This window comes from Strix uralensis, chromosome 14, assembly GCF_047716275.1.
Source record: "Strix uralensis isolate ZFMK-TIS-50842 chromosome 14, bStrUra1, whole genome shotgun sequence".
NCBI classification, from domain to species: domain Eukaryota; kingdom Metazoa; phylum Chordata; class Aves; order Strigiformes; family Strigidae; genus Strix; species Strix uralensis.
In genome coordinates, this window is record NC_133985.1 from 11702203 (window position 1) to 11721764 (window position 19562).

At 62.6% G+C, this 19562-nt stretch overlaps 1 long non-coding RNA gene across 1 annotated transcript; it reads right to left on the reverse strand.

Moving 5' to 3' along the window:
* Positions 1-448: 448 nt before the first annotated feature.
* On the reverse strand, positions 449-3926 carry LOC141949695 (uncharacterized). Its single transcript, XR_012630833.1, has 2 exons — positions 3859-3926; positions 449-2781 (listed from the first exon to the last, which is right to left on the reverse strand). It is a non-coding gene; the product is annotated as an uncharacterized LOC141949695 (long non-coding RNA).
* Positions 3927-19562: the final 15636 nt, after the last annotated feature.

Genomic DNA, 19562 nt, shown 5'->3' on the forward strand with positions numbered 1-19562 from the left:
GCGGCAGCCCCCCCTCCCCACCTCCTGCAGCTCCTGGGGCGGCCCCACGGGTCTCGTTACTCTCGGGTGGGGGGTCAGGGCAGGCCAGCGACCCGGGGGCTCCGGTGCTGGCAGGGATGTGATGGGCGTGGGGTGGACGGGAGTGCCCGGGAGGCCGGAGGAGAGATGCCAGCTCCCGGCTGAGGCAGCCGCGGCCCGGGATGCTCGCGCTGCCCAGCAGCGGCAGGGACAGGGACGGTGCAGCAGTTCCCTTTGCAGGAGCACGGCAGGGCCGGGAGCTGGGCGGGATGTTGAGGGGGGGACATCGCAGGAGGGAGAGAGCAGCCCCCCCGGGGCTATGATCCACAGACGGCTCTTGTCTCTCCTTTCTGCCCCAAACTGTGCTGGCACCAGACTGTAGGCTCCCACCCTGCTCCCAGCCCCAAAGGACCGGCCAGGACAGAGTCACTCGGGAGTCAAGACCTTTATTGGCCCCAGGGTGACTAGGTGGCAGGGGCAGGGCAGACCATCTGCCCACCAGCTTCATCCCCGGCACCACCGGGACGTCTGTCACCCCCCGGCGTGGCGCAGCTGGGGCTGCCTGGGCTGGGTTGCCCACCTCCCTGTGTTTGGGGTAGCCAGGGGCTCCCCCTCCCACTTGCAGCCCCTGCAATGTCTCCGTACCTTGGTCGCTGGCTCTTCCGCAGGCTGTGGCTCCCTGTGGGATGGGCTGTCTCTAGCCGCTGAGCCGTGGCCCCAAGAACAGTATTTCCAGGAATCCCCAACGTAGCGCCTAAGGGATTCCTGGGAAAACTGGACCCTGAGGGCACGGCGACCCAGGCTCTCTGCCAGCCCCACGCTCCTCGCTGTCAGCTGGGCTCCACGTGTGGCTGATTGGGGATGCTGCTGCCACATCCCTGCTGTTCCCTCACTGCACAAGGCTCCCACATTTCTGTGTGACCCCCTCCCGCTGGTGCCCAGTGCCAGGCAGGGGGTCTCAAGCAGACACACAGGTCCCTCTGCTGCAAGGAGAAACCTCCCCACCCTCCTCTCACCCCTTGCTCTCTGCAGGGATCTGGAGCTTTGGGGTGAGCCCTTTCCCATAGCCAGGGGTCAGCTCTCCTTGCGTCACTCGTTCCAGCAGGTGGGGGGTCCCAGAGGTCCCTAGGGTGCGCAGTTCCTCCCTTCCCGAGCTACAGTGCTTCATCTCAGACTCCCAATTGACCAGAGATGCAGCACTGCACCTTGGGCTGGGAGACATGGAGGAGCCCACAGTCACCCTTGCTGTGGCTGGCGTGTGTCCGTGGGTCATGCCACAGCAAGGCTGTGTGTCTGCCTGCCCGGCTGGGTGCAGGCAAAGAGGTCTCCCCCCACATCCAGAGCTGTGTGCCTGCGTCCTGCAGCCCAGCCCCAACATGACGGCAGGGCAGACCTGTGCTTGGTAGCTCAGCCTGGCCCAGCTCTGCAGGGACAGGCAGGGATAGGGACAGATGAGGGGGTGTCTGCCTCCAGATCTGTGTACTCTCACCAAGAGCCAGTGCAGAGCTGGGCGAGAGGGTGAGGGTGACGGGAGCCCTCCCAGGGCTGCCACCCAGCAGGGCCAGGACACCCCAGGACAATGTGGGGGCCATGGGTATCACACAGCATCCCTCCCTGTCCTTTGCCCTTTCCCCACCCCAGGGCATGAGGAGTGTGTGAAAGCGCCTGCTGTCCCTCCCCACCCTTGTCCCTGTCCCAGTCGCCATCAGAGGAGAGCCTGCAGCTGGCCAGCACCTCAGCTTCCCAAGCTCAGCCATCGGCCCCATCTGTTCCCAGGGTGGCAGGGCTGAGCCCAGCCCTTCCCATGGGCAAAGACCAGGGGCTGTGGGAGGGTTGTCCTCTGGACCATCACCCTTGGGTCCAGATGGACTTCAGCCCCCGCAAAGGCGAGGATCTGGGGGGGGGAACAGGAGGAGAGGGACGATGGAGGGAGTGGCCGAGCCCAAAAATGTCTTTCGCAGGCGAACACTAACATCCTGAGCAGAGCCGAAATGTGATAAACAGACCATCTATCACAACCGCGTTCCGCCGCCGGGCCCCGGCAGCTGTGGCGCTCCCAGCAGCCTGACGAGAAGCAGATGGTGCATCTCTGGCATGAGCCCCTGCATCCGGCACCGGCCCCCCTGGCCGGGAGCACCCAGCCGGGAACCGGGGCAGAAACAACCCTGTGCAATGTGCTGGGCTCCCCCATCTGCTGCCCCCAGTTCTTGGTAGGAAAGAGTAGGGAGAAAAGCCCCGTGGTGCCCCAAGCTTGCAGCATCCATCAGTCAGGAAGGAGGTTTGGGAGCAGACTTGGCCAGCGCAGGGTTATCTCCATACCAGCCACGGCCAGGCCAGCCCTGAACTCTGGCCAAGTGTGGGAACAACCACAGGGACCCAGAGCCAGGAAAGGTGCTTCAGGGACCCTCCTGCCACCCTACACATTTGCAGAGCCTCTGCCCCACTGCTGGCCCCACTGGGCAGCACCTTGGCCCCGTGCACAACCCCCAGGAAGGGGCTGCCATGCTTTCAGCAAGGAGCGATGTGCGGCACTGCAGTGTGCGCTGGGAGCCAGCCCCACCTTTGCATGTCTGGGCAGTGGGGAACGGGGGCAGATTTGCCCGCAGCGTGTGGCTGCCTGTGCCCAGGGAAAGGGCTGCACTGGCAGCATGCTGGCATGCCGGCTCTGCCCGTCTCTCGCCGCTGGCCATGTTTCTGGGCTGTACAGTCATCACGTGCCTTCGGCAGCTTCGATGTCCCAAGGGACTCCCACGGCTGACAAGTCTGTAAGACACAGAGGATGGCAGTCAGCGTGGCGCTGCGGAGCCGAGTGTGGACTGGTGGGGAGGCGCAACCTCTTGAGTCCCTTCCTGGGCAGCTGCTGTGGGCCCCCCTTGGGTGTGCAGGACCCCACGGAACTGAGGACAGCGATGCCAACAGCTCTGTGCACACAAAAAACCCTACGATAGCCAAAGGCCTCCCTTTGATTGCTCAAAGCCATGTGTACCCAAAGCCTGAGGATGTGGGACACATTCCCCTCTCCCGGTGGTAGCTGTCAGGTCCCCAGGTACACAGGGAGCCCTGCAGTGGGGCCTGGGGATGGCCCCCTGTCCTCCCCTACCACCATCCCAGCCTGGGTGGGAAAAGATGGGACGGAGCCTTCTCTGCCCCCACGGCACAGGGCTGGGAGACCTCAGCTGCCGTCCCCGGGAGGTGGTGGCAGGGGAAGAAACACCAAGAAAGACTGCAGGAATGTGCCGGGCTGCGCATCCCTCCAGCTTGGAGGCAAAACATCTGTAAGGGCTTGCCCAACCCTGCCTGAGGAGAGGTCTTGGAGGGGGAGAGAGGCACCCCCATCCTCCCTCCAATGTCCCCATCGCATGTCCCCAAGATGGGGCAAAAAAGCCAGAGCTGCAGGGCCTGCCTTTCCCCTTTGTCTCCACTCCTGGTTTGGTCCCAGTTTCCTGAGGAAAGAATTCTGTCACCAGCGTGACAAATGGCTGCCACCCTCTGCTCCCCAGCACTCACACTGCTGCTGGGGGACCTCCATGCTGGGGGACAACAGTGTCCCCCAACCAGTGCCTGCCAGGAGGAGAGCTACGGCCCCAGGTTGCTTGTCCCCTCACTCATGTGGGTGCGAACACACCACTTGGCTTCAGAAGAGGAAACAAGAATAACAAATGGCTGGACCCATGGTCCTGCCGACGCTGGGGGGGACCACCAGCCACCACCACATCCCCAAGCCAAGGCTTTCCGGAGTGTGCCCAGGGCACAGTGTGCACACCCAGGACAGTCCCCCGGCTCCTTCCTTGGACACACCAGCACTGCCTGGCACTGCCCTTCCTCCTGCCCGCTGCTCACCTCCAGCCTTCGCCTCTGCTGAGCTGCTTCCCCTGCTCGCCCGCCCTGCCGCCGCCGGTGGGTGCTGGGAGGATGGGAGCCGGTGGGCGAGCGCTCGGTGCCTGCGAGCTGCCTCCCCGGTGGCGCTGGGCTGAGTCAGAGCTCGGCCCTCCCCGCGGTTACAACACAGCGCCCTTTCCCCTCTCCAGGCAGGCCGCCGCTGCAGGAAATGTCCTTTTTTAATAGCAGTTGGGATTTGTTTCCTCCTTGAAATTCCCCAGCCTCGCGAGGCCAGCCATGAGGCCAGACCTGGGCTTTTGAGGGAAGCCTGAACCCCCCGGCCAGGAGGGCTCTGCTGTGAGTGACTCTGGGCTGCCCCACTCTCTGGAGGGGGGCAGAAGGCACCGGGCAATGCTCAGCCCCACACAGGCACCCTTTCCCTTCCTCCTGGGCCCCAAAAGCCTGATCTCCACTACCAGCGGGGCTCCATCCCTGCCCCAGCCGAGCTCTGATCCAGCTCTGGCCATCAGCTACCCAAGCAGCCCTGATGCCACCTCCCACTGGCTGAGGGACTCATTGCTGGATGATACCAGGCAAGGTAAATCCTGTCCAAGGACCCCCCCAGGTGCCTCCCCCCGGGGTGATAAGGGCTGGGATGATGGAGGGGAACGTGCTCTTACTGGAAGGACTCACTCAACTCTACAGAAATTTAAGAGACTGACCCCATGGCAGCTTCTGCTGCCTGTTGGGTGTCCCTCACACAGGAATGCTGCTTGCTGTCACTTTGCAGCACAAGTTGGTGGAAGGACAGCTCCAACATTCCTTCCCACCAGGGCCTTCCAGCTCTCCCAGCATCTCTATCCTGTCCCCCAGCATCTCCATCCCATCCCCCAGCATCTCCATCCCGTCCCCCATGGACCATGGTGGCCTCCACAGAGGAGAGGTGCCTCCTCTCTCCCTTCCTTCCTTCCTCCCTCCCTCCCTCACCAGCACTGGTATTAAATCAAAGGTTTATGAGAAAATGGAGGGGCCAAGGGAGATCCTAATCTGGTCGTGGGCTGATTAACCCTGAGTTCAGGCTGAGGTCCTGATGCTCAGCTATAAATAGCGCTGCCTTCCCTTTCCCATCCTCCCACCGGGGCTGCGGCGTGCCTGCCCTTTTATGGTCAAAAAGGCAGATTTGGAGACCGAGCGGCCCCCATCTCCCATGTTGGGGGCGAGCCAAGGGGGCCCAGGGGGATGCTGCTCTTTCTCGCTGGGTTTTGCTGGGATAAATTATAATGCCAAGAACAAAGGAGCAGGTCTGGTGGGCTGAGAGCAGGGGATGGGTGCAGAGGGAAGAGCGCATCTGGTTTGTGCTCCTTCCTCCCAGGCTGGCAGCCCCTCTCCTGGTGCCAGAGAGAGGGAGAAATCGCCTAATTTGGTGTCTCTTGAGGCGCAGGGTGGTGGTACGGTGGGGACTGTGGGAGGGAGCCCAGGGACGGATGAGGCCTCTGCCACCTCCAGGCTGCAATCACAAGCTGACATCTCCCTGTTTATCACCTTGGGGCAGGAGACTGACCCCGCTGTCCCTGCCTGGCCACCACTGCCCAGTCCTGTGCTGCCATGCAGAACCCACTGGTGCAAAGCCACCAGTGCCAGCTGCTGTGGTGAGGGGCTGAAACCCTCCAGCAACACTAGGGCTTGGCTTGGGGATGAGCAAGAGCCTCCAGAGGGGCAGGAGCAGCAGGAAGGGGCTTTGTGGCTGGAAGAAGCATAGCTAAGGAAGAGCCAAGGCACACAGCAGCTCGGTCATCACCTTTCCCATGGCCTCAGCTCTTCCCTGCTGCCCCCATCCCACTGACCACCATCTCCCCATCCTTAGCTGGTTTCCTCCTCCCAGAGCTGCCTCCCCCTCCATGGGGCAGCAGAGCCCTGGGCCCCCTCCCCAGCCCACCGCTGGAAGGTGTTTTGGAGGTGCGGGGAGCCCACCAGCAAGGGCTGACGCCTGGTGTCCCCGGTGCTGGCCCTGGGGCACACGGAGCGTGGGAGCGGGTTCCGGCATCAGCCCTCCTGCTCTGTTTACGCGTCACATTCCCTGTCCAGAGGAAGTGGTGCAGGGGTGAAGTCCCAGCGGGGACAGGCCATCACGTCACTGGCCTCCAGCCCTTGCTGGGAAGGGCTGGTGGGAACCCAGAGCGCTGTGGGGAGAGCTCCCTGCCGACACGGTTCCCAAGCAGTGCAGGGTGGCTGCTCCAGCACCCTCCTTGCTCCCTGGGCTCTGCTCCTCACCCCGCTCTTGCATGGCTCCCAGGCGGACCTGGCTGGAGGAACTGGCGGAGGGGACGCTCCTCGCATGGTGGGCATGCAGGAGCTCACATGAGGCCAGCAAAGAGCCTGAAGCTGGGGCGGGCAGGGAGCAGCGAGGCTCCCTCTCCTCTCGCAGAGGCACAGCCACGGTGTGGCTGGAGTTCATTAAACTGCCAGTGCTCTTGGCTGCTTATCTGGGCTTTATCATCTTATCTCTGCTCCAGCAAGGCAGAGGGGGAGTGAGGGTGTGTGTGCAGCATCGCCTGGACATGAGAGGAGCCCAGCTAGTAAATCACTGCCCCCGCAGGCCCCAGCTTTCCCAGCCCTGCTTGCTGCCCACCCAGCTGAGCAATAAAAGACACTAAAAGAAAATGCCCTAAATGGGTTGAGCTCCCAGCAAGCAGGAGATGAGATGTGGAAAAAGATCGAGCACAAGAGTTACACCAGGACTGATACTCAGGTGCCGTGTCCCTGCAGCGCCCGTGGAGCCAGGCTCCCCCCGTGCTGGCAGATCCCCCGGCAGGGCTGGCTGGGGAACGCCTGGAGTGGGGGTGAGCAGTGCAGCTCCTCTGCTCGGAAGCGGCAGCGCTCGTGGGGGCTGGAAGTGGGGAATAATAAAAATGAAATTTAAAAAATAAGGTTGAAAAGGAAGGGGGAAAAAGGAAAGGCAATTCTGTGATGAGGGATCCCAGTTAAGAAGGCCAGGCTGGAAGAGAGAGATGTTGCCCTATGTACCAGCAACCAGGGAGCCGGTTCCACAGCGAGCACCAGGGTGACCTGTTGGCCACCACAGAGCATCTGCCCCACACGCGGCATGGCGGGTCCCACAGCCCCGAACCCAGGCCCTGTCTGCTGCTGTCCCTTGTCCAAGGGAAGCTGCTGACCCGCCTCCTAGCAGAGCTCAGTCCAGGGAGAGGCAGTGCCATCCTTCACCTCCCAGCCCTGTGTTGCCCACCATGTCAGGGATGTCCCTGCAGAGCAGGGGAGATGTGCTCCCTTGCAGCGGTTTCGGAGCAAAGAGCTGGCTGCCTGCACGCCACTGGCCGGCACCCACAGACCCCACCGCCCCAGGGTGGGAAGCCTCCAGCATTGCCAGCACGTTCCCCCTCCCTGCAGCCACTGGGGAAGGGGCTTAACAGAGCTGTCGCACCCCCATCCCAACACAGCCTCAGACCGGGCTGAGCCCCCCGATATTCACGGGGAGTAGATTGCTGGGGCAGATGGCACTGCCTGCTGTCCGGAGCAGGACGGTGTCCCGCAGGGCTGGCCGTGCCCTGGGCAGCCCCACTGGCACACTGCCACCCAGCACACCGACCATCTCCTGCAGCTCCAGCACCGTGCTTCCCTGCCTCAGCCACAGTGGGACAGGGAAGATGTTGTTGCTCAGCACCTTCTACCTCGATGTCTCACATCTGGCTGCCTCTCGCTCAGTCTGACCACACATGTGTCTCTTCACCTGCCCAGCTGACAGCTGCACACAGCATGCACCTAATGTGGGCACAGGGCTGGCTCTGGGGGCTTGCTGGCCCTCCAGAACCCCCCTCCCCATCCCTCAGGCAGTGTGACCATCCCCAGCAGGTCCACCAGCATGGAGCAGCCTCATGCTCACCTTCACCTCCCCCTCACCTCCACCCAGCAGCAGAAAGATGCTCGCTCACAGCAGCCCGGCCCTGCTGCGTCAGCACTGCAATGGGCTCCCACTGTGCTGCTCTGCAGTGACCAGCTCTGCCCCAGCGCTGCTGCTTCTCCCTGTCCCAGGACAGTGCTGGCATGGCTTTGCATGGCCACATCGGCTCTATGCTCAGCTCTGCTGGCTGCAGGGGCTGAGTGTGCAGCAGGGATTTGGCTGCTGCTGCCAGGAAGGGTCCCTGTCTATCCCTGGGGCAGCCCAGGGCACCCACTGGCCCCTTTCCCTGCCCAGGCTGGTGTCACTGGGGTGTGGGACAGAAAATCCCAGTTCCTCCCAGGTAACCATGTCCCTGGCTCTGCATGCGGTCTGACTCCAGCCTCTGCCCTTTGTCTCCATGACCATGCCAGAGGAGCCTGGCCCCACATCTGCTGTCCCTGCCCTGAGCCAAAGGGATGGGGTACCCCAAGAGGCTGGGGGAGCACCACCACCTCACAGCCCACTGGCTGGTAGGGGAGGAGGATGAGGCTCTGCACCCCTGAGCCCTCCCTGAGCCCAACTGGTGAGTGCTGCCAGTGGACAGACACTGCCCCGGCTCCCCAGGACATCCCCAGAGCAGGGCAGGCAGCATGTTCCCACTGCCCCGGGGAGGCCAGAGCCAGGCATGGAGGCAGGGCTGAGACGAGCCCTGTGAATGCACATGGTCCCAGGCAAGCAAAGGGGTTCAGGGTTCAGGACCAGTGAGTGCTCCCCCAGCAACCGCTGGCCTGCAGCCATGGGACGTGTGTTGGGCTTCATCCTCCCCAGCTGGAGCCTCCCTCCGAGCAGGATCTGCTCCACTTGCCTCCTCTATGTGCTCCCAGCCAAGGTCAAAGGATGGTGAAATGGCTCCAGAGCTCAGATTTCCAGCCTCTTGCCTCATCATTTGCTGCTTAACTCTGGCTCACTCATGAAGACAAGCTTTTGCTGCTTCTGCCCCACACAGGTTAAGGTGCTGGGGCTGCCCCGGGCAGTGTGGTGGGGTCCTCAGCCCAGCACTCAGCCCCCTGCACTGCCAGTGCTCCTGCCTGCAGGCTGCCTGTGCCACACCACGGCCCACCACCTTTCCCAAGGCATGGGGGTAACCGGCTGAGTGCAGTGCCCACATGCCTGCCCACTGCGGGTGGGAGCCCTCACCTGCCAGGAGGCAAAGCGTGCCGTGGGCTGATGGTATGGCTCATCGTGGCCCTGTTCGCCAGGACCCGTGGCAGGCTGCACCACCGGGCCCCGGGCACTGCCTGTCCCCATCTCAGCCCCAGGAGAGGAAGACCAGTGGGATGCTGGGGATGAGCAAAGGCAGGTTTTGCTGGGGGTGTGGAGGAACAAGCCTCGGAAAAGCTTGGTCAGGAACAAGGCTGGTTCTTGGATAGAAAAGGAGACCGAGAAAAGGAAAAAATAAAAGCTCTTAATCATCTCCAGACTGCCTCTTGACAAGCGTGGAGGGAAATGCCACTCTATCCAGCAGCCACCCAGAGCTACAGCCTGTCTAGACACAGCCTTCCCTGAATTCCTGCTGATAACTGCTTGGGAAATCTTTGGCGGAGGCGTCTGCCTGTGTTCGTTGGAAATTAACTCCTCTCCCATCGGCCAGTGGCCAGCAATGGCATTGCCCTTCGGCAGGGCACACTGGCCAGTGCGTGGAGGCCGGGGAGCCAGGGCAGGCACAGGCAGGATAGCCCAATACCGGGGACACCACCACTGGGACGGGGACGCAGGCCATGTCACAACGGTGGCTCTCTGTCTCCATGTGAAGCACCCCAGTGCCGAGATGCCGCAACTTCCCTGGGAGCAGCCAGTAACAGCGGGAAGCCCTTGAGGCACAGCGGGATGAGGACAGACTGGGACCTTGGTGGCCACGGCTGCCCTGAGAGGTTACAGTGCCCTGGTTACTGTCATCATCCCTTTGCAGGGGGACACACGGCCCCTGTGGGAGCTTGCACCCCCAGGGATGGCATTGCACCCTGGCTGGACCCACTGTTCTCGTGCTGGACCCGAGTGACAGCTGGTGGTTGTCCCTGTGGTGGTGGGAGCCGCCCTGCAGAGGAAGGAGGCAGGGGGACATGGCAGCTTGCTGCCACATGCCTGCCAGGCACAGTGTCCCCAGGTGACCTGCTGGGAGAGGACAGCCACTGCTGGTTCCCTGGGAGTGGAGGAACAGCACGGGGCCAGCCATAATCCAGGCAAAGGCAGCACCATGTCCTGCGAGGGACAGGCAGGGAGGAGGCACGACCCGGAGAGCCTCAGGGAGCCTTTGCAAGGCCTAAGCTCAAGGCTGTCTAGGAACAAACCGTGTCCGTCCTCGCACGCCATAGGGGCTGGCAGCCCTGTCATTGCCTGCTGCACACCCCGTGCCCTCCCCACCAGCCCCGTGGCCAGGCCAGGGCTCAGCTGCTGGCTCCCACAGGGTGACCACGCTCAGCAGCCGCTGCTGCAACTCCAGAGGGTTGCGGATGCAGCACCCGTTCACCCAGTGAGCGATGGAGCCGGGGAAACGCTGGCAGCTGGGACCACGCCAGGGGTGCTGGCTAGGGGCTGCAGACAGGGAGGCAGAGCGAGGCAGCAGCACAGGCTGGGCTGGCATAGAAGTCCCAAGAGCTGTGGGTCACAGGATGCTCTCGGACAGCGCGAGCCACTGGGTAGGGTGGCTTCAGCACCCTGCAAACTTTCAGTGGTACAACCCAGCCCCATCCCCTCCTCCCTCAGCCTGTTTTCTCCAAAAAGTGTCAGCAGCACAGCCAGCCAGAGGAGCTGAGCGAGCGGCCCATGGCTGCTGCTGCACAGGGAGCCCACCCGCCTGGGCTTGCCTTTGGTTTCCCGTTTTTTTCATCCTAAACATATACAGAGCAGAAAACAATTCCTCCCCCAGCCCTGGGAGGGCCCTTCTCTACCTCCAAAAAGCTTGGTGAGCCCCAGCAAGCCCCTCTCCCAGGGACAGGACTGAGCTCTAGGGACAGATTTTGGGGAATCTCTTTGCTCAGGACCACCTGGTCCCGAGGTGGCTCTGGCTGTTCCTCATCAGCTCCGTGCCCAGCGGGATTCCCTGCCAGTCCCCCATGACTGTGCTCCGCTCACCTCCCTCCCTCCTTGGGCACAGCACTGCACCTGGGGTGGGGGTACCCCTGCCCACCTCCCCGCAGCCGTCTGGGCTGATCATCCCATGGCTGGCAGAGGGGGATGCTGAGGGGAGCCACGCTTTCCCCTGCCTCCTGCCTGCCCACCCCTGCCCACGCCTGGGGTGGGCACCACGCAGAACAGGAGCACTCACGCTGCCAGGGAGTCTCAGCACCAGTCCCCTCATCCCTGCCGCCCCACACAGCCAACCGCCCCACGCACCCAGCGCGCCTGCCCATGCACCCGCCTGCTCCCTCCATCCACGGGCACCTACCTGCCACCCCACACCTGCGGCGGGGCACCGTGGGGACATGGGCACATGCCTGCCACCTCCTCCCGGCACGTTATAACCCGCCACTGGGACCCCGGCACTGTCAGCTGGGGTTTTTTAAGTGGCTGGCATGGGAGCCCTCAGCAAAAAACTCCTTCCAGGCTGCTCAGAAGCTGGAAAACCTTTTTCTTTTTACCTTATATGAGCTGCAGGAGGAGGCCAGGCTGCCGACGGGTACCGCTGTCAGGGGCGCCGAGGGGATCCATTGGCTGGGGTGCCGTCACGTGGCCCTGCCGTCGCGACCCGCCGCCGCGCAGCCGAGTGTTGCTTTTACCCCCTAAGGAAGGGCTGCTTGACAATTTTCATATTTCTTCTAAATTTGGAGATTTCAGACAATGCTGGGAGGCTTGGCTCGGGATGCCAGAGGCCCATGTGGAAGTCATTAAGTCGGAGAGGGGGAGCGAGGGAAGGACGGCTGGGGGGAGCGGGGGGGAGGAGAGCGGCCAGGGCTGCGCAGGCTGCCAGCGACGCGCCTGGGAACCCAGGCCATCCCGCCCAGAGAAAGTTGTTTGCAATAACTGACTTCCTCTCGGCCCCAGGACCACGCACGGGGGGGACACGCATCCCACCGGTGGGGCGGGGGTCTGGTGGGGCAGGCTGGCCGCAGGGCCGGGGAGCCAGGGCTGGCGTCTGTCCTGCTGGCCGGGGGAAGGAAGCGGAGATGCTCCCTGGCCCGGCTGGAGGTGGCTTGTGATTCCCATTACTTTGAAAAGCTCCATCTGGCCTGGGAAAAAAGACGTTTCGGCGGCCACGGGACTCTCGCCAGTCTGTCCATGTGTGCAGGGTGAGATCCCTGAGTGCCGGTGGGGCTGGGACCCCCATGGGACCATGGTGGTGAGGCCAGGGCTGCAGGGCTGGATGTTTCCCCGAGTTTTAGCAGAACAGGGAGCCGGTGTGGGAGCTCCATCACTGTGGGGCTGTGTCAGCCCCAGCCCCTCCCGGCCCTGCGTGGACCATGAGTCCATGTACGGCCTCCAGCCGGCACTGGGGCCCCATTAACGAGCAGCCAGTTGGCAGCTTGGGAAGGAAACACCCAGCACCAAAGTGCCTTCATCCTCCTGCAGCAGCCATCAGTCTCTGGCATGTTAAGGGAAGGGGTCACCTCTGCTCTGGGCACTGCTGCCCTGCTCCAAGCCCCTCCAGGCAGTAGGGCTGTTTGCAGGGCTGTGCTGGGCTCCCCCTGGGCAGTGAAGCCAGCAGCAGAGTTCGGCTCCGAAGGAGGAGGAAGCAGCTGCTGCAGAGTCCTCTGCAGCAAGCGATAACCGAGGGAGAGCTGGGGAGCAAGGGGGGAGCACCAACAGCTTCTGCTCTGGGTTTTCCAAGGTGGTGTCACTCCTGGAGAGAGCAAAGGGCTGGTCTCTGGGGTCTTGTGCCCTGAGAGGTCCCCCAGCTCGTGGGAAGGAGCTTGATCCTGAGCCATGCACAGGCACAGCGGCGGCTGCTGAGCACTCCTGGTGCCTGGGGATGTGCATGCACTGCCCTAGCCTCGGTGAGGATAAACCTGGTGTCAGGGTCTGGTGGGGCAGGACTTCCACCAGCAACACATCCCAGAGGGGCCAGGAAAGGAGAGGGGTCTCCAAGTCTGGGAGCTGAGGACAACCCCAAAGCCAGGACCAGAGCCCCTCTGTTATCATGCCAGGCTTTGTACAGGGTGGGGAGTGCTTGGCGTCCCTCCTGCTCCCCCCAGATTTATGCACCACCTCAGTGTCTGCTACAGGAGCTAAATGTCCCTGCAGCACCTCTGTGACCCTCCCAGGATATCCCTCCCACACTGAGGCTGTGGCTGGCCACCAGCCCCCTCCCCGCACTAGCCCCGTGCCCCTGCAAACCAGGCAGCTCAGAACAGCTCTGGATGGCTGTGGAGGGTCAGGGCTGGAAATGAAGCCCTGCTGCCTGCAGCTGGCAGAGAGATGGGTGTTCCGAGTCACCCAGTTCACCTGGGGGTGGTGAAAGAAAGCAAGCTGGCAAAGCCAGCTCTGAACCGGCTGGCCTGGTTTTTCTCAGCTGCTGGAGAAACACCCACAACTGGAAAGAGGGAGTCACTTTGGGAGTTAAAGAGGCGAGGAGGAGAGGCAGCAGCTGACCAGGCTGCTGTGGAGCACCCAGCCACGCCAGCTGGCTCTGGGGATGGAGCCTTGGAGTGTGAGCGGCGGGACAGTGGGGACCAAAACCAGTGTGGAGTTGTACCAGCACCAGGGTTCAGCTGAGGGAGGGGACGAGTTGTCCAGGAGGTTACTGTCCTGCCAGCCGCAGTAAAGGAGAAGCAGGGAACCGGACTGTGTGTTCTGCACCACTGCACTCATGCACACACACACACACTCACATCTCCCTCCACCCCAGGCACCATGCAGCAGCGCACACTGCGGCCAGGCCATCACAAAACAGGCAAATGCGCAACTGCTGTGCTCAGCCCTGCTGCCTGCTCTGCAGTGGGGACCACAGGGCTGGCGGGCCAGCACTACCCGCTGGGGTGAGGACAAGACCCGGGAAAGCAGCCGCTAGCACAGCCCCAGGGGATGCTCAGCACCTGCCAGGAGAGTGGGGACTGGAGTGGCAGTGCCTGAACCTGCCCGCAGTGTGCCCAAACCTGGGGGAGGGAGGCAGCTGGTGTCCTCCAAGGAGCCACAGCCACCATCAAGGTACCTGGCCAGGAATACGGAGGACTTCCCTGGGGCTGCTGGCAACAGACTGTGGAAAAAAAACCCCAAACCTTCTTGTTTCAATCCCTGCACAGACACAGATCCAGTGGCCCTGTGGCAGGAGAATCCTTGATCTTGCCACATCCCTGGAGCAGTCAGCTCCCAGCAGGTCTGCCTGCAGTCACCAGGGCACGGTGGGCATGCGAGGGGACCACACAGAACACAGTCATGCTGCCCGGCAGCAGGGGCATCCCTCTCCCTGCGCTGCAGATAAGCCTTGGTGCACGGCACAGAGCTAGGACAGCACATGTGGCATGTCCCCAGGACACGCTGGGGCTCCTCCCTGGGCACAGAGTCCTCCCACGCCACATCGGACCCCCGTACCCTCGCTGTGCCCATGGGTACCGAGCTCATCCCCATCCCGTGCCCTGGGAGCCCAGAAGCATCTCCCAGCCCCCACCACCCTCCGTCCCCTCTCCCCTCCACATGGCCGCACAGCCCCTGCTCTCGGTGGGCTGGCTTTGAGTGAAGCACAACTAACTGCTGCCATTAAACAAACCCTATAATTAGAAACCAGGTTTCCTAAATGAAGTGAAAAATGTAACGTTAGCCTCTGTTTGTTCGCTGGATGCTGCTCTCTTGTTCCATGACCCAGAGGGGTCGTGCCCTGTGGTTTCTGAGAAGCCTTAATAAGGTAATGTTTAGGAGGTTACTATCTTTACAACTCTTGTCTTATTACAACTCCATAAGAAAAACATTTGGGGCAAAGCAGGATTCCTTGGCGCGGGTTTGTTTTTGTTACTTCTTTGCTAAGATGCTGCCCAGTGATCCCTCTTCGCGGCAGATTCAGTTTCAGTATCTCCACAAAAGTGATTTTTTTTCCCACCCCCTGCCAACCTCCAGCCCCCATGGCTGGGTGTGAGGGCCCGGGTGGTCCTGGGCAGTCGGGACAGCCCCGCTTCCGTCCCGGGCAGGCGGTGAGGGGACCACTGGCTGCCAGCCGAGCACAGGGCAGTGATGGAGAGGGAGCCTCCGGGCAGGCTCTGCGGGGCTGCTCCCACCTTCCCGAGAGCTCAAGGAGTGATAAGAGAAACCCCTCTGCCATGAGCCTTGCTAACATCCAAAACCACCGAATTTACAGCCTTTTCATCTGCTGCCCAACATCAGAGGGGGCTGCTGGGGGGCAGGCAGGCGTTTCTCAGCCCGTATATTATTACACCAGCGAAGAGGCAGCCCCCTGCCTCCCTCGCCCCCATGCATGCACCATCTCCGTTGCAGGGGCAGGACAGTGTGATTAATGGGTGAGCTGGGCTGAAGCTGCTCTAAAGGTGACCTTCAGGACCAGCCTGTGCTGCTTTGTAAATCCCCGCCCTCCACAGACTGCTAAAACAGCAGCACGTAGGAGCAGAGGATAGGACCAGGTCAGGAGACTTTCTGCCCTGACTTCAAACCACCAGTTCCCCCCGGTGACAACTCCCCAGGAGCTCGGGGGACCCTGCATGTGCTGCAGTGGCCCTGTGCCCAGGGCTACAGGGAGGAGAAGTTTGACTTGAGCACGACCTGCCAGGGCAGACGTCAATGCCACCGTTGAGCTTTCCATTTACCTCCGCCTTCTGCTTTGCCCTGGGAAACTGGGAACTTGGATGCCTGCCCACAAGCAAAAGCCACCAAAGCCCTAAAAATAAGAGGCTTTCTCATTGCAGACCTGGAGGGCATCGCTGCCCTGGAAGCAGGTCCCTGGGAGCTCCCTCCAGCACCGTGGCCGTGCAGGGAGGGCAGTAGGGATGGCTCCAGGCTGCTCCGTGCCCCGCATGGGGCTGGAGAGCTGGCCCTTCCTGCAGCCAGAAGCCAGGATGCAGAGGACATCCTGGCAGGACCGTATCTCACCTTTTCAGTCCAGCACGAAATGCAGCCACCCCTCCAAAGCACTCCAGGGTTTGTGTCTGACCACCACATTGGCTCCCTTAGGCTGCAGAGGGAAGCAAAACTGAGTTATTTGGAAACCCAGCATTGCCCGCCTGTGCTCTGTGCTGGTGCGCAGCGGGACACAGCCAGTACAGGCTGAGGCCAGGAGCCCAAAGGGCTGGGGAAGGCGGGAGGGCAAGCACGGGGGACATGGAGGGAGCAGGGCATGTGGCCAGGGGCCCGTCGGGCTCTGCAGGCTGGTGGGACCCGTGTCCAGGCAGTGCCTTGGCGGTCCCTGCTGCCTCCCTGCCTGGAGGAGACCAGGGATCTGCCCTGCTCCGTCCTGCAGGGAGCTGGCTCTGCCCCACGCTGAGCACCCAGAGGGACAGCTGGGACCAGGGTCTGTCCCCGCTGTGCCCTCGCACCGGCCCCTCTAGTCCTCCCGCGCTGCTGCCACAGGGTGAGCCAGACACAGGGCAGCAGGAGCAGGGAGCTGCTGGGGCAGCTGCCTGCACCGCACCGGGCACTGTGCCGGGCAGGGGCGGAAGGAAACGGCTGTTTCCAGCACGGGGAGCGGGAGAGCAGGCTTTTTCCATCAGGTGCTCCGTCTCCAGGAGCAGAAAGCAAAAGAAAACAAAAGACAGGAGAGGAGTAGGGCAGGAGAAACCTGCGTGTCTGGATCATGTAACCAGCGACGTGCTGTAAACGCTGGGCGGCTGATGGATGTGCCGGCAGGGCCGCAGCAGGATGTGCCGGACGCGCACCCTCCCTCCCGCCCCGCCGGCCCGGCGCTGCCGGCAGCCGCTCTCCCGACGCCTCTGGCCCCCCGGGAGCCTCCTGCCCGGGAGCGGGCAGGCTGGGGTGCTGCTGACCCCCCGCCCCAAAGGACAACCCTGCACAGCTCTGCCTGCCGACGCCAAAGCCTGGCTGTTATCTCACGCGTGTGATCCAAAGGGCGTGATTTACAGACAGCCCGGAGCATCACCCAGCTCCCCGCCCGAGCAGGCAGAAGGGCCGCCGAGACAGCCGGATTAGGCTATATAAATAATACTGGCCTTTGATGCACAACCCAGGCGCAGCAAGAGCCCGGGCTGCCGACAGCTCGTCCAGCCCCTCGCGCAGCCGCCACCGTCACCCCTCCTGCCCGCGGCACCCCGGCACCTCAGGGCGGCTCTGCAGCCGCAGCACCCACATTGGGCAATGCCCCTTCCCTCCCACGGGAAAACCCTTCCCTCCAGGGTGGGGACTCTGGAGACAGCGCCAGTGTCACGGGGGCGCAGGAGGGGACAGGTCCATGTCCCACGACAGCTGCCTGGGGGAGGGCACCCACCCTGCTCGATGCCAGCGATGAATTCCTGACCGCCCTCACCAGCTGGGCTGTGGCTCTGTGTTTATACAACGGCAGGAGCCGGCAGAATTAAGCACTTTTTGTTTTTCCCTTTTTTGAGAACGGGGAGTTTTAATTCCCACCAAACAATGTTCTTTTTCCAAGCAAGCTTAAAATAAGCCTTTTTGGCCCGGGCGTCTCTGGAGCCACTCACGCTCTGAGTGGGCCTTTGTGCAAATATGGATGTGAGTGCCGTGCCGCCGGCTCGACCGGGCGCTACCTGCCGGGGGGCAGCGGGGGGATGCAGGAGGCCCCCAGCCCCAGCCCTGCTCTCCGCCACAGCGTGGGGCAGGCTCTGGTGAGGCCGGCTTGCCGGGGCACGCTTACGTTTGATGAGTGGAAAATGTTGCTCACACAGAGACAGGAGGTGCCGTGGCCGTGCCGGAGCCTCCCGCCGGCCCCGGCCGCCTGGCCCACGGGTGGGTGTGTGCTCAGGTGTGCTGGGGCCTCACAAACCCACCGGGGATCTGGGCGCAGGAGCAGCCTGGTGCCTGGAGCAGCAGCCATGCCCTGCAGTGTGGCACCAGCGGTGATGCTGCCCACCACGGGCAGAGAGGACTGCAGACCCCACACCAGCAGCTCCTGCCCTGGCAGGGACATTCCTGCTTGTGAAAAAAGGCAAAAAGCTATTTTCTGCCAGCGTGGGAACTGTGGTCTGATTCCCCCTGTTCCCATACCTGCGGTCCCCGTTGTGTGCTCTGCCACACGCTCCCTGGCCAGCGCATCCCTCCTGCCGAGCACGGCAAGGAACGGCTGCCCTGCATCCCTCTACGTGGGGAGCTCAGGCACGGCAGCGGGTTCTGTGATGGTTACCCTGGGAAATACGCACCTGGGTTTACTCAGGGCAGGTCGAGCCTATTTTCATGGCTCCTCCTGCCCTGTTTGGGTGTCTGTTCCCACTCTTCAGGCTCTGCTTTCCACCCAAGTTTCCTCTGGCAGCGGGGCAATGTGGTAGAGAAGTACTAGGGATGAGCAAATACAATAAAACCCGAAAACACATCCCTTCTCCCCTCTGAGTAACCCACTCCCAGGGGAGCTGTGCAGGGGTTTCCAGCCCTTCCCAGCCACCCACTCCCTCGCCTCCCGCCATGGGGCTGATCCCAGCACACCCCACTGCTGCAGGGGTAGCACCGGGGCTGGCATGGGCACACGGAGTCCACTGGCTGCCACGTCCCAGCCGGGAGGCAGGGGCTGGCCATGACCCAGCCGCCCATGCACCCCAGCCCCTTCCCTTGCTCAAGGCCAGTGGGGAAAAGCCTCCTGCGCCCGCCCCCGCCTCCCCCAGCTTATCAAATTTGGCCATGTCTGAAAAGCCCTGGTTTCCTTTTCACCAAAAAAGATCAAAACTGGGTAATTGGCTGCCGGAGTGGATGCCTCTGAGCCTCTCTCATGTGTAAACAGCATTGCCGAGCGCTGACACAACGCAGGCGGCTGCGGCACATGCAGGCGGCCGGCACCCTCCGGGTGCCCCAGGCCCAGGGCTGCTCACTGGCCCTTCTTGGGGGATCATGGAATAGGGGGTGAAATCACTGGAGTGCAGGGTCAGAATCCCAGAAAAGGCTGGTGGTGGAGGGCTGGGTTCTGCCGTACCACCCAGTGCAGCAAAGGCAGGTGGCTGCAGGGCCTCTGCTATGGCCAGGTCCCCTTTGCAGGTCCCCAAGGTGACAAAAGGGACATGCTGTGCTCAGTATGCAGCATCAGACCTCACCCGAGGGGATGGGAAAGCCCCTGAAATGCTGTGTTGATCCTGGGGGATGCTAACATGGCTGGGGCTCCCCTGCGGGTGGGAGCAGCAGCGTTGCATCCTGAGGATGGGAGGAGGAGAGGGTGCAGTAGGAGGTGCAGTGAGTTTTACCTTATTTTCCAGGTTTTCTAAGAGGCCCAGTTCATGGACTGGGAAAAGGAGGTGGAAATTTCCCACCGCCCTTCAAAGCACCTTCAAACCCCTGGAGATGTGCGGTGAGTGGGGAGGCAGAGGGAAACTCAACATCTAGTGCCACAAAAGCTGAGAGGGAGCAGGGTGGGGAAAGGCGAGGGAGAAAACTCCAACAAGAGGTGGAGCAGCACCCCCAGCGCCGCCCGGCCTTCGGGGGCAGCAGCCCTAACGAATTAAGGGACCCTCCAAAGGAGCAGGGCAGACCCTGCTGCCCGTGGGCGTGGGGAACAGCCCCGGGCACCCCCGCGTCCCGCTGGGGCTGGCAGGGGGGGAGGGATGGAGGGAGGGAGGGAGGGAGGGAGGGATGCGGAGGGATGGAAGTTGCGGAGGAGGGATACGGAGGGGACGGGCGGAGGGCGGGCGGCGCGGTTGGGTGGAGGACAGCACCATCGTGTGGTACAGCGGCTGCCTGGCCGCAGGGACGGGGACAGGGACAAGGACAGGGACAGCCAGGGCAGGGG